We start from the raw sequence: 13,417 nt of genomic DNA, 5'->3' as shown, positions 1-13,417 counted from the left end.
CTCCCAGAACGGGTGGGAGAGTGCTGAGACCCCTGCAAAACCGCCTGACCAAACTGAAGGTCATCACCGGCCAAGGTATCGAACTTATAGAACTTTACAAACGTGTTCGAACCAGACCAAGTAGCAGCTCGGCACAATTGCAATGCCGAGACGACACGGGCAGCCGACCCAGGAAGAACCCACCGACCTTGTGGAGTGGGCCTGAATAGAACTCGGCAGTGGCAATGCTGCCGAAGAGTAAGCCTGTTGGATAGTTAGATGGATCCAACGAGCAAAGGACTGCTTAGAGGCAGGACATCCAATCTTGTAGCGTCGTAGAGGACAAAGAGCGAGTACGTCTTTCTGTGACAAGCAGTCCTCTTGATGTAAATCCTCAAAGCCCAAACCACGTCCAAGGACTTTGGAGCAACCAATGTGTCAGATATTATCAGAACCACTATCGGTTGATTAATGTGAAAAGCAGATACCACTTTTGGCAAAAACTGTGGGCCAGTCCTGAGCTCCGCCCTATCCTCGTGAAATATCAAATAAGGGCTCTTACAGGATAAGGCCCCCCAATTCCTACACTCATCTTGCAGAGGCTAAAACCAATAACATGACAGTCTTCCAAGTAAGATATTTCAAGTCCACCCTGTGCAAAGGTTCAAACCAGTCCGAAGAAAGGTCAGGAGCACATTTAGATCCCACGGTGCATAGGGAGTGACAAAAGGTGGCTGCATGTGAAGAACACCCTTCTAGAATGTCTGCACCTCCGGAAAAACAGCAAGTTGCCTCTGGAAGAATATGGAGAGGGACAAAATCTGAACTTTGGAGCACAACCGTAGACCCATATCCACGGCTGCTTGCAGGAAGAGCAGAAAACGGCCAAGTTAACAATCCATACTAGAATATTTTCTACCCTCACATCACGAAACATATTTCTTTCAGATGCGGCGGTGATGCTTAGGTGTCACTACCTACCGGGCTTGGACCATAGTCGTGATAGCCCTGGAGGGAAGCCCTTTCCTGGCTAGAATCTCTCTTTCAACCTCTAAGCCGTCAAACAAAGCCACAGTAAGTCTGGATAGACGAATGGGCCTTGTCGAAGAATATCCTTGAGTAGCGGTAGAGGCCAGGGCTTCTGTATAGACATGGTTAGGAGGTCCGCATACCAGGCCCGTCGAGGCCAATCCAGGGCAATTAGAATTCTCCCCTACGCATCATCCTGACAGATTTGAATGTGAAAAAGATTTGCAATTATTCATGAGAAAAATATTACTAAAAAATTTCTTTCATACTCAACAACAAATTAGAGAACAATCAACTAACAGAGAGAGGATCCTCTCCTCTGAAACTTCTACTTTGTCCTTAACATTAGAAGATCAAGCAACCCTAGATATCGTGGAAGAATTGAAATCAGGGAATGAAGCCCTCCCTAACCCCTCCCCTTTTGATCCTCTCAAGATCAAAACCAAATCCTCCTTCTTTCCAGAATTCAAATTGTCTCCATCAGCAAAAGTTTTTTATTATCTTGTAACCCATGACTTGGATCTCATGTTTTTACATGAACAGCGTATCCATTCTCACACAGATAACCTAACAGAAGGGGAAAGAGATGCACTCCAAGAAATTATGTCATAAAACCCTTGGCTAAAGGGGGAAACATAGTGCTTTGGCCAAGGTCCATGTACATAACGGAGTTGAGGAAACAACTGAGCGACCAAAAATGCTATAAGGCATTAATTTTTAATCCTACTAACAACTTCCTCTGTATGTACAATACTATCATCTCAAGAGCACATCAGAATGGGATCATAAAGAAAAAAAGATCTAGACTTTCCTCAAAACGGAAAACCCAAAAGTTGCAACTTTGTACCTATTGCCAAAAGTGCATAAGAATGACAAAACTCCTCCCGGAAGACCAACTGTCTCTGGTGTGGGGAGTTTGACAGAAAATGCCAGCATTTACGTCGACCAACATCTTAGACATTATGTGCTGGCCCTGCCTTCCTACACCAGGGACACTATGGACGTATTAAACAAATTACAGGACATGACAGTGAACCAGGGCACATGGCTGGCCAGCTATGATGTTGAAAGCTTGTATACAAGCATCGATCATAAAAAAGGATTGGCAGCCATCAAATATTTTTTGGACATGGGAACACACCATGACTTTAACAATTTTCTGATTTCCTTGTTGGAATTCATATTAACTAAAAACTATTTCATCAGTGAAGAGAGATTCTACATCCAGGTTAGAGGGATGGCTTGTGCCCCATCGTACGCCAACCTCTACCTGGGATGGTGGGAGAAGGAACACGTGTTCAACGAAACCCTGGAGAAATACACGCAACATATCCTGCTATACCTACGCTACACTGATGACGTCCTGATCATCTGGGAGGCAGAGGAGGAACTTTTGGAAGAATTCATTACCATCCTGAATTGCAACGATCTGAATTTAAGACTGTCGGGTGAGAAAGATCAACGAGAAATTAATTTCCTAGATTTGTGCATTAAAATCAAGACAGACGGGAAAACCAGCACTGATATCTATCGGAAGAAGACAGCAACTAACAGTATCCTCCATTTCAACAGTTCACACTTACCCGCAACTATTAAAGCAATCCCTAAAGGGGAATTACTCCGTACCAAAAGGAATTGCTAGAATGAACAGACGTATCTGGTACGTGAGAAACAGGTCTGTGATCGCTTGAAAAAGAAGGGTTATAGTAATAGGAGCATTAAAACTGCTGTTAAAAGCGTCAAATCCTACACAAGAGATTCCCTACTGACCCCCAAAGCTAGACTGTCGATAGACGAACCAGTTAGGTTTATCAGCACATTCAACCCACAATGGAAGAAAATAAACGGAATCCTCCAAAAGCACTGGCCAGGTTTACAGACCGATGAGACACTGAGACAGGTTTTACCGGCAAGAGTACAAAGTAGCTGGAGGAGATCAAAAAACTTACGGGACTTAGTAGTCCGAAGTCACCTCTCGACCTCCAATAAACAACTTTACAACAAAAAAGGCTCTTATCAATGCGGGAGATGCAAAGCCTGTAAATACATGGTACCCAAACAGCCCTACACGGACAAGTTTGGTAAAAAGAGGATTTTGGTACTTACCGATAAATCCATTTCTCTGAATCCTCTAGGGGACACTGGAGTCTTATACAGTAGGGGTGTGAAGCTTGCAACCGGAGGTGTGGCACAATCTAAAATTAGCATTGTCTGCACAGCCGGCTCCTCCCCCTTCACATCCCTCCTCCCTCAGTTTGGAAAGTTTGACTGAGAGAATAGGACATGATACTATAGTATATGGCGAGGAACCGAACCGTACAACTTATCAAACCGCATCCAAGAAACTCGTAACCGAAAAACTAACGCCGTTTGTACGAACTGTTTGAACAAGAACTTTGAACACAGCAGGTTGACAGCACCGAGGCGGGCGTCCAGTGTCCCCTAGAGGATTCAGAGAAATGGATTTATCGGTAAGTACCAAAATCCTCTTTTCTCTTTCATCCACTAGGGGACACTGGAGTCTTATACAGTAGGGGACGTCCCAAAGTTATCCCCCAGGGAGGGAGTGCTGTCGGTGGCCTGCAAAATTAAACGTCCGAACTTAGAGGCTTTGGACGCAAAGGTATCAAACTTGTAAAATTTCGCGAACGTGTGCTGAGGACCACGTCTCCGCTCCGCAAAGTTGAGTAGTGGGAGCACCTCTGGCAGCCGCCCATGAGGAACCCACTGAACGGGTGGTATGAGCACCCGTCTGAACCGGAACCTGTTTGCCACAGGAATTATAAGCTTGCCGAATGGCAAATGTAATCCATCCAGACAAAGACTGCCTAGATGCTGGCCAACCCGTCTTAGGCCTATCATTATGAACAAACAAATGGTCCGACTTTCCGAAGGATGACGTAACTTGTACGTATACCCATAAAGCTCGGACAACATCCAAGCACATGTGCCCAACTGCGAGACCCTGGAAAGATGGGACCACAATTTGGCTGGTATACATGAAACCCCGAAAGGAAGGAAATCTGCTCTTGTACAGAGTTCTGCCCTATCCTCATGAAAAATTAAAAAGGGACTCTTACACGATAAGGCTCCCAACTCAGAAACCCACCTGGCCATAGCCAAGGCAAGCAATAATGTGACCTTCCAAGAGAGATATTTCAGGTCTGTTCTTCCTAACGGCTCAAAAGTTGGTGATCTCAGAAATTCCAACACCAAATTTAAGTCCCATGGTGCAGTAGGAGGACGAAAAGGGGGTTGCATCATCAGAACCCCCTGTAAAAAAAGTTTGAACCTCTGGCAAGGATGCTAACCGCTGTTGAAATAGGATGGGGAGAGCCGAAATTTGAACCTTCAGATAGCCCAGCCTCAGTCCTACAACCAGACCGGCCTGAAGGAAGAATAGAGGTCTGGATAAGCGGAAGTACGTCGAATTCCACCCACGTTATTGACACCAGTCCATGTACCCCTTCCAAATCCTGTAGTAGTGCATGGCTGTGACAGGCTTCCTAGCGGCAATCATCGTAGGAATGGCCGTTCTTGGTATCCCTCTGTTCCTTAAGATCTGGGTTTGAATAGCAACGCCGTTAAAGGCAGCCTGTTCAGGTCTGGGCGTTGGAACGGTCCCTGAGATAGCAGGTCCTCTCTCTGAGGTAACCGCCAAAGATCTTCCGCTAGTAACCCCCGCAGGCCGGAGTACCAACTCCTGCGGGTCCAATCTAGTGCGAATAGAACTGCCCACACTCATTCTCGTTTCACCCTCTTCAGAACCCTGGGTGTGAGGGGGAAAGGTGGAAAAATGTAAACCCTCCTGTAACACCATGGACGTGGTAATGCATCCACTCTGCTGCTGGATCTCGTGTCCTGGACACATATATGGGCAGCTGATGGTTTTGCAGAGACGCCCTTAGGTCCACTTGAGGTAGACCCCATCTCCTCACCACCATGTCGAAAATCCGTGGATGCAGGCACCACTCTCCCGGATGCATGTCCTGGCGACTGAGATAATCTGCATCCCAGTTCTCCACACCTGGAATGAACATCGCTGAGAGGATGATGTTTCGCCTTGCTGCCCCCAACAAGCTCTTTGTGGCTTCCTTTAACGCCATCCTGCTCTTATTTCCTTCTTGACGCTTTATGTAAGCCGTCGTTGTGACAATGCCCGACTGTATTGAGTAGGTCTTCGGTTAAGAGAAACGCATTGTAAACTGCTCTCAGTTCGAGAATGCTTATGGGTAGTCTGCTCTCCTGTAACGTCCATCTGCCCTGAAACTGACGTTCCTGCAGGACAGCACCCCAGCCTCAGAGACTGGCATCCTTTGTTAGGATCCTCCAATCCCAAATGCCGAATCTCTTACCTGCTGCGAGATTCCTGTGTAACGACCACCAAATTAAGGAGGTTCGTATGCGCGGTGGAAGTCGGATTCTTCGATGTAGAAGCCAGTGCGAACCTGCTCCTTGAGCAATGAGGTTCACCTGGAATGGTTGGGAGTGAAGTCTGCTATACTGCAGAGCCTCCAAAGCCGGCACAGTCTTTCCGAGGAGTTGTACCCCAGGTGTAGAGAAACAGTATGTGCCTGTAGTCCTTGAGCCGCCAGACTCAGTATGTCCTGGATCTTGCCCTCTAGTAGGGCTACCCTCAATTGTACTGATTTCAAGATGAGACCTGGAAATTGAATCCATTGAATTGGCATGAGGTTGTATTTCTGGAAATCACAATCCATCCATGTTGAGTGAGAAAAATCAGCTGTTCTTGGAAGGTAAACAAATAAATAAAATAGCAGCGCTAAATAGATTTTAAATATTAATAATGATACTAATAAGAAGGATTGAGTGAAAAAGATAAATCACAATTTAATGTTACATACATCTAAAAACACATAAAAAACCATGGTAGGGCCACTTCTATGATAATCATTAAAAGACTGCTGCCTTTTTGGTGTAGTCCGTTCCTATTATTAAGTGGACTGAAAAAACTGTATAGCTGAAACACTGGAAACAAGGACAATTGTGTAGTCCCACATAAATTGTTACCACGTTGGGCCGCTGGAGGTGTAGTCCCTTATGCTGTCCTTTTGTTGGACTCAGACCCAAGCAAGGGTTGAGAGGGGTCCTCACTGCAATGCGGTTCCTCCTGTTGTGCAAGGATGAGTGGTACTCCAGATGTATTGTTTCTTTCTGAGTAAAGAGTTCCAGTCCTGGTTCGGACACACCGAGGCAGCTGAAATGATGAAGAGTAGTGGCCTGGCAAGCCTCCTGACGCGTTTCACTGCAAGGCACCGCAGCTTTATCAGCTTTAAAGCTGCGGTGCCTTGCAGTGAAACGCGTCAGGAGGCTTGCCAGGCCACTACTCTTCATCATTTCAGCTGCCTCGGTGTGTCCGAACCAGGACTGGAACTCTTAACTCAGAAAGAAACAATACATCTGGAGTACCACTCATCCTTGCACAACAGGAGGAACCGCATTGCAGTGAGGACCCCTCTCAACCCTTGCTTGGGTCTGAGTCCAACAAAAGGACAGCATAAGGGACTACACCTCCAGCGGCCCAACGTGGTAACAATTTATGTGGGACTACACAATTGTCCTTGTTTCCAGTGTTTCAGCTATACAGTTTTTTCAGTCCACTTAATAATAGGAACGGACTACACCAAAAAGGCAGCAGTCTTTTAATGATTATCATAGAAGTGGCCCTACCATGGTTTTTTATGTGTTTTTAGATGTATGTAACATTAAATTGTGATTTATCTTTTTCACTCAATCCTTCTTATTAGTATCATTATTAATATTTAAAATCTATTTAGCGCTGCTATTTTATTTATTTGTTTGCTTGTGTTTTTGGGTTCGACTACCCCAATTTTTAGCAGCAGCATTAGAGAAGCAATATCCAGATAGCGCCCGGAACCTTCCTACCTTGGTAGAAACAGTTTGTTCTTGGAAGGTGCCTTAGATCAGCAGATCATCTAGATAAGGTACAATCGTGACCTCTAACCTACTCAAACTTGCGACCCTTATCACCCTGATCCTTGCAAAAATTCTCGGGGCTTAAGATAGACCTAATGGTAAGGTCCCAATTGGCAATGATCTTCCACCAGTACGAATTCTAAGTATGCTTGGTGAGGAGTCCAAATCGGAATATGAAGGAATGCATCCTTTAAGTCCAAAGACACTCTGACCCCTCCGGGTCAAGGTCTGCAATGACCGATTGGATTGAGTCCATCTGTGGGCACGACGAACGAGATTTGAAGAGAACCCTGAGAGTAGGGATGTTAATAATAATTTCGCTCCCCGCTGGGTATCAAACCTGGGGGTTCGCGCATTACGGGCGGACACGGTTGCGTAGTAACCGTTGCGTAGTAATTTCCGAATTGTCTTCGGTAACGCCTTCGAACCTTATGACAGCTTAGGCGTTTTCAATAGCTATCGTTAATATATGGAGATAAAACCTGTTGATACAAACTTCTCTACTCAAATTCTGGACTCGGTCTCTCTAGACCTTTCCAACCCTTACCCCCCATAGGTGGTCCAAGGTGAGCCATGATTACTGGCTATTGGGAATAGTCTCTTTTATCCAAGATTCCACCAGGACGAGACTAAGAACCAAACTATGTGAATAATGGACCAGAATAACGGCTACTGTCTATGGGTATATTTCTATGATACCCGGTAGGCAGAGATATGATCTCACTCTTCTTGACCGAAAATAATTGGACCAAAAGAAGGCTTCCCCTCCCAGGAAAATCGCCTTCCAACCCGTTAACTATATCCTCTTTACCGAAACATGAACCTCCGAGGTCCCTGTGAGGTCTTGCAACTAGAAGTTGGATTGTCATGTCAATTGCAACTTTTTTTTTTTTTGGTGGGACTGCAATAATAAAGAATGTCCCATTAACAGACTAGGCAGGGGAAACCCCACCATTGTTATGGGATCCTTTTTCCTTCTGTGGAATCCGAATTTCTGTTAGTCACAGAAACCATTGAAAGATATAGCCAAGATCGGAATGCTAACGTCCCTTTTAGCCTGTAAGTATAAGTGGTTAACTCCCGGATATGTTCCGCTAGGTAAAAACAGTATTTGGGAGTCTGGAAGCATTTACTGGTCTCCTCTATTTACGCCTCTAACGGTTCGCTCTCCGTTACGAGAGCCAGCACCCTTTTTTTTTTTTTTACTGTAGGGTAGGAAGGGGTCTCATTATCGTTTCTGGCCAACTTGTTATACCCCTGCAGATGGAGTAATTCTAACTATGAATTACTCTCTGTTTTGGAAAGGCCCGCAGCCCATATTCAATTGTTAAAATACACAGTGTATGTCAGGGTATGTTTTCCTAACCCTGATGGATTACTGCCCCCTGGTTGTGTGCCCATTTTTAGAGTCGCACACCCCAGGGCTGTTAACCTTCGTGTACATTTCTTTGAGCAACCAAAGTAATTCTTGCTTCCCATTTACCTTACCGTATACATACCACTCAGCCTGACTATCACCTATTCGACTAGGAGGAGAAAGGCCGTAGAAATCAGAGACCCTCCTCTTCCTCTTATTCTGGTACAATAGGAAGAGGTCATTTAACTGCCTTGCGCACAGTTAAAACTGCTTGCGCAGGTGGCGTTAGCCTGATGATAAATTCTTCCATCGTCTTTGAGAATCCCGCAGCCCATTCAGAGTGCTGTTTGAAGGATTCCGCCATCTCCTTGGAGATCCCCAACATAATAGGTCTTGGTTGGTGCTTTAGACATGTTGACTAAATCCCGTCCCAGACCAGTCTGCAGTGCTTTCACCCTTTAAACTAGGAAGAGAAAGACTGTGATGCATGAAGGAAGCAAAGGTAAACTGGATTCCTTTTTTTTTTTTTTTTTAAATAAATACCAGCTATCCTGCAACCCAACGCACATCCAACTGTGATTCAGCTTTGATGTTGTGGTTGACGAATCATCGCTTCCTTTTATTTTCCACAGGATCCTTTAATAGAAATCCCTTGAAAATATAAACTTAAAAATTGTATGTACATTACAGGAGATCATTTTCAGCACCACAAGTGTTACCAGCAGAGGGAGCTCTATCTAGTGTAATATCCCTCCCCCTGATCCAACTGGTTTGCTTAATGATAGGGGGCGTATCTCCCCCCTAACACTATTTGGCGCCTGCACCGTCTTTTTAAGATGGCCGCAATTGAAATTTTGCAGTGACCTCTATGGCTAACATGAGACTGTACCCCGCAGAGGACAGGGAGCCGCTGAGTACTGCAAACGCCACTATAACGTCTCAGCACTGTAGTTAGGGAATAGCAGCCATCCGTGTCTATCTGGGGACGCTGCCTTGCTAGAGTCAGGCGGCCAGCACCCGTTCACCACGCGGCAGTTCGTAGTAAATGCGCGGCTGCAACCAGGCTCTGTACCTGTGTGCCGGCCCACACTGGGACTCCTCACAAGTCGGGTAGAAACTCCGGCCAGGCGCACGCGCTCCCTGCTGCGCCGCTGACTGTGATCTTCCCGCCGCCGTAATAAACAGTGTTAGTGGCGGCTGAGGATACTCCAGCCGCCGCTATGAGCCTAACGCTAGGACTTACTTCATCTCCTGCGGGGCCAATTTAAAACAACCAGTACTCACAGTTGGTGCCTTTATAGAGATGCAGACCCCTTTAGCTGGAATCATTGTCTCTCAATCCTGAACTTTGTCCTCCTTTTATTAGGGGGACGCAGCCTTTTCTTCTGGTAAAGCCTGCACCCCCTTTCATTTAGGTGGGATCGGGCATTTACCGTTTTTTTCTTTTAAAACCTGCACCCTCCCTTTAGTTAGGAGGGATTGGGCCAGTCATAAATGAAGAGAAAATAAATAAATAAATAAATAAATAAATAAATCTTCATGGAGCAGGAGCTCCCTTCTGTGCCTGTTACCTCCTTGGCACAATTTTTCAAACTGAGGGAGGAGGGATGTGAAGGGGGAGGAGCCGGCTGTGCAGACAATGCTAATTTTAGATTGTGCCACACCTCCGGTTGCAAGCTTCACACCCCTACTGTATAAGACTCCAGTGTCCCCTAGTGGATGAAAGAGAAATATGGCTTATTCAAAATTTCATTAGCTGCACCACAATGGGTGTAGTATACCATTTGGAGTGCCCCTGTGGTAAACGATATATTGGGAAGACCATACGACCACTTAAGGTACGGATTTTGGAGCACGCCAACAGTATCAAAAATGCCAAACAGGATGTGAGAAGATTTAAGACTCTGACGCCAGTAGCCAAACACTTCTTACAACACCATGGAGGTGAGAATGGAGGCCTGAAGGCGTACGGCATGCAGAGTATCCAACTAGGTATCAGAGGCGGGGACTTGGATAACGAACTACTAAAACTGGAAACAAAATTAATTTTCCTGATGGACAGTCTATACCCAGTGGGGTTGAATGAATATAATAGCTACGTACCATTCCTTTAGCCTAGTTACCACTCACCTCATTTATGAGGGTTAAGCGGGTGCAATTAATTCTTATTTATTTCCTTGAGATACTATGGTATTAAGGGATGTATAGGGATCCTTACCATACGTTTGAATCTCCTCTTCCTTTTTCTGGAGGTACAGAGATAACACACTATACGTAGATAACATGCTATATGCGTGTTATGGATTGTAAATATGAGATTGTATACTCATTAGTATTACACATGACCCACAGAAAAGATGTGAGTCATCAAAATGTGAGTAATACGTGAACCTGGGATATGATAAAATGAAAACTCACATACCACTCTTCAAATATAAATATGAGTGATCACAAGCAATGCCAGACCTTAGCGGAGGGACTCTGAATAGTGGATACTTACCTTGGGACACGCAAGTTGAGTAATTATAGAAAAATAACAATATCAATAATACATTTAAAAAAATAATAGTAATAGTCAAGGAAGGTTAGTATCACATGACATCACCCTGACAGGTACACATGCATATACCCATACATATGGTTTGCAATAATAAATCAGCACCAACTATTGAATATAGAGCAATACAGACCTATGGGGGACAATAACTGACAATTATTTATGATACAGAAACTGGATGTTGGAGAAAGACATACTTTCCGATAATCGGAGGATTAATCACAGTTGAAGGAGATATGCAGAACACAATCACATACCAACCAAAAATCAAGATTTTTTTTTTTTTTATATATAAGAGTAGATGTTACCACATAATTTAATATCACAAGATAGGTTGTAGGGTAGGATGAAAATTTAAAATATAGGGACACACAAACTAACAAACACACAAAAAAAAAAAATATTTATGAAAAATTATGGGAAAGTCACAGGTGTTAGGATATAACTACACAGTCATTATTCACCATATTATAAGTCACGAGCACACCATAAATTATTATAAATGTAAATATTATCACTATACACTTCATTATCACTATTATTTTTCTCACATATTATTCACGCGCATCAGACACTACCCATCACAGGATATACATGGCCGTTTGAGTATTGTCACGTTTTTATTAATATGTTGTTTCACAAACACGTTTGAGGATTTCTTTCTTTTAATCGTTACACTAAATTACGCTTAATCACCATAAGACACAATAACACTCTATATATGTCCCAGGATAAGAAATAATAAGAATTTACTCACCGGTAATTCTATTTCTCGTAGTCCGTAGTGGATGCTGGGAACTCCGTAAGGACCATGGGGAACAGCGGGCTCCGAAGGAGGCTGGGCACTCTAGAAAGATCTTAGACTACCTGGTGTGCACTGGCTCCTCCCACTATGACCCTCCTCCAAGCCTCAGTTAGGTACTGTGCCCGGACGAGCGTACACAATAAGGAAGGATTTTGAATCCCGGGTAAGACTCATACCAGCCACACCAATCACACCGTACAACTCGTGATATGAAACACAGTTAACAGTATGAAACAATAGAGCCTCTCAACAGATGGCTCAACAATAACCCGATTTAGTTAACAATAACTATGTACAAGTATTGCAGATAAACCGCACTTGGGATGGGCGCCCAGCATCCACTACGGACTACGAGAAATAGAATTACCGGTGAGTAAATTCTTATTTTCTCTAACGTCCTAGTGGATGCTGGGAACTCCGTAAGGACCATGGGGATTATACCAAAGCTCCCAAACGGGCGGGAGAGTGCGGATGACTCTGCAGCACTGAATGAGAGAACTCCAGGTCCTCCTCAGCCAGGGTATCAAATTTGTAGAATTTTGCAAACGTGTTTGCCCCTGACCAAGTAGCTGCTCGGCAAAGTTGTAAAGCCGAGACCCCTCGGGCAGCCGCCCAAGATGAGCCCACCTTCCTTGTGGAATGGGCATTGACAGATTTTGGCTGTGGCAGGCCTGCCACAGTATGTGCAAGCTGAATTGTACTACAAATCCAACGAGCAATAGTCTGCTTAGAAGCAGGAGCACCCAGCTTGTTAGGTGCATATAGGATAAACAGCGAGTCAGATTTTCTGACTCTAGCCGTTCTGGAAACATATATTTTCAGTGCCCTGACAACGTCTAGCAACTTGGAGTCCTCCAAGTCCCTAGTAGCCTAGGCACCACAATAGGCTGGTTCAGGTGAAACGCTGACACCACCTTTGGGAGAAACTGGGGACGAGTCCTCAATTCTGCCCTATCCATATGGAAAATCAAATAAGGGCTTTTACAAGACAAAGCCGCCAACTTTGATACTCGCCTGGCAGAAGCCAAGGCCAATAACATAACCACCTTCCACGTGAGATATTTCAGATCCACGGTTTTTAGTGGTTCAAACCAATGTGATTTTAAGAAACTCAACACCACGTTGAGATCCCAAGGTGCCACAGGAGGCACAAACGGGGGCTGACTCTGCAGCACTCCTTTTATAAATGTCTGAACTTCAGGTACTGAAGCTAGTTCTTTTTGAAAGAAAATCGACAGAGCCGAGATCTGTACCTTAATGGAACCCAATTTAAGGCCCATAGTCACTCCTGCTTGCAGGAAATGCAGAAATCGACCTAGTTGAAATTCCTCTGTTGGGGCCCTTTCGGCCTCACACCATGCAACATATTTTCGCCATATGCGGTGATAATGAGTTGCTGTAACCTCTTTCCTGGCTTTAGTAAGCGTAGGAATGACTTCCTCCGGAATGCCCTTTTCCTTCAGGATCCGGCGTTCAACCGCCATGCCGACAAACGCAGCCGCGGTAAGTCTTGGAACAGACAGGGCCCCTGCTGCCGCAGGTCCTGTCTGAGTGGCAGAGGCCATGGGTCCTCTGATATAAATTCTTGAAGTTCTGGGTACCAAGCTCTTCTTGGCCATCCACGAGTATCGTTCTTACTCCTCGCCTTCTTATTATTCTCAGTACCTTTGGTATGAGAGGCAGAGGAGAGAACACATAAACCGACTGGTACACCCACGGTGTTACCAGAGCG

General features: G+C 44.8%; 1 protein-coding gene across 4 annotated transcripts in view; it reads right to left on the bottom strand.

Moving 5' to 3' along the window:
• LOC134905706 (THAP domain-containing protein 3-like) overlaps positions 1-13,417 on the bottom strand; it is a 116,325-nt gene that overhangs the window by 21,834 nt on the left and 81,074 nt on the right. The window lies entirely within an intron of this gene.

The sequence above is a fragment of the Pseudophryne corroboree genome, chromosome 1 (assembly GCF_028390025.1).
Source record: "Pseudophryne corroboree isolate aPseCor3 chromosome 1, aPseCor3.hap2, whole genome shotgun sequence".
In the NCBI taxonomy this organism is placed as follows: domain Eukaryota; kingdom Metazoa; phylum Chordata; class Amphibia; order Anura; family Myobatrachidae; genus Pseudophryne; species Pseudophryne corroboree.
Note: the sequence above shows the minus strand (reverse complement) of the source record. Positions and strands in the feature narration are given on the sequence as shown.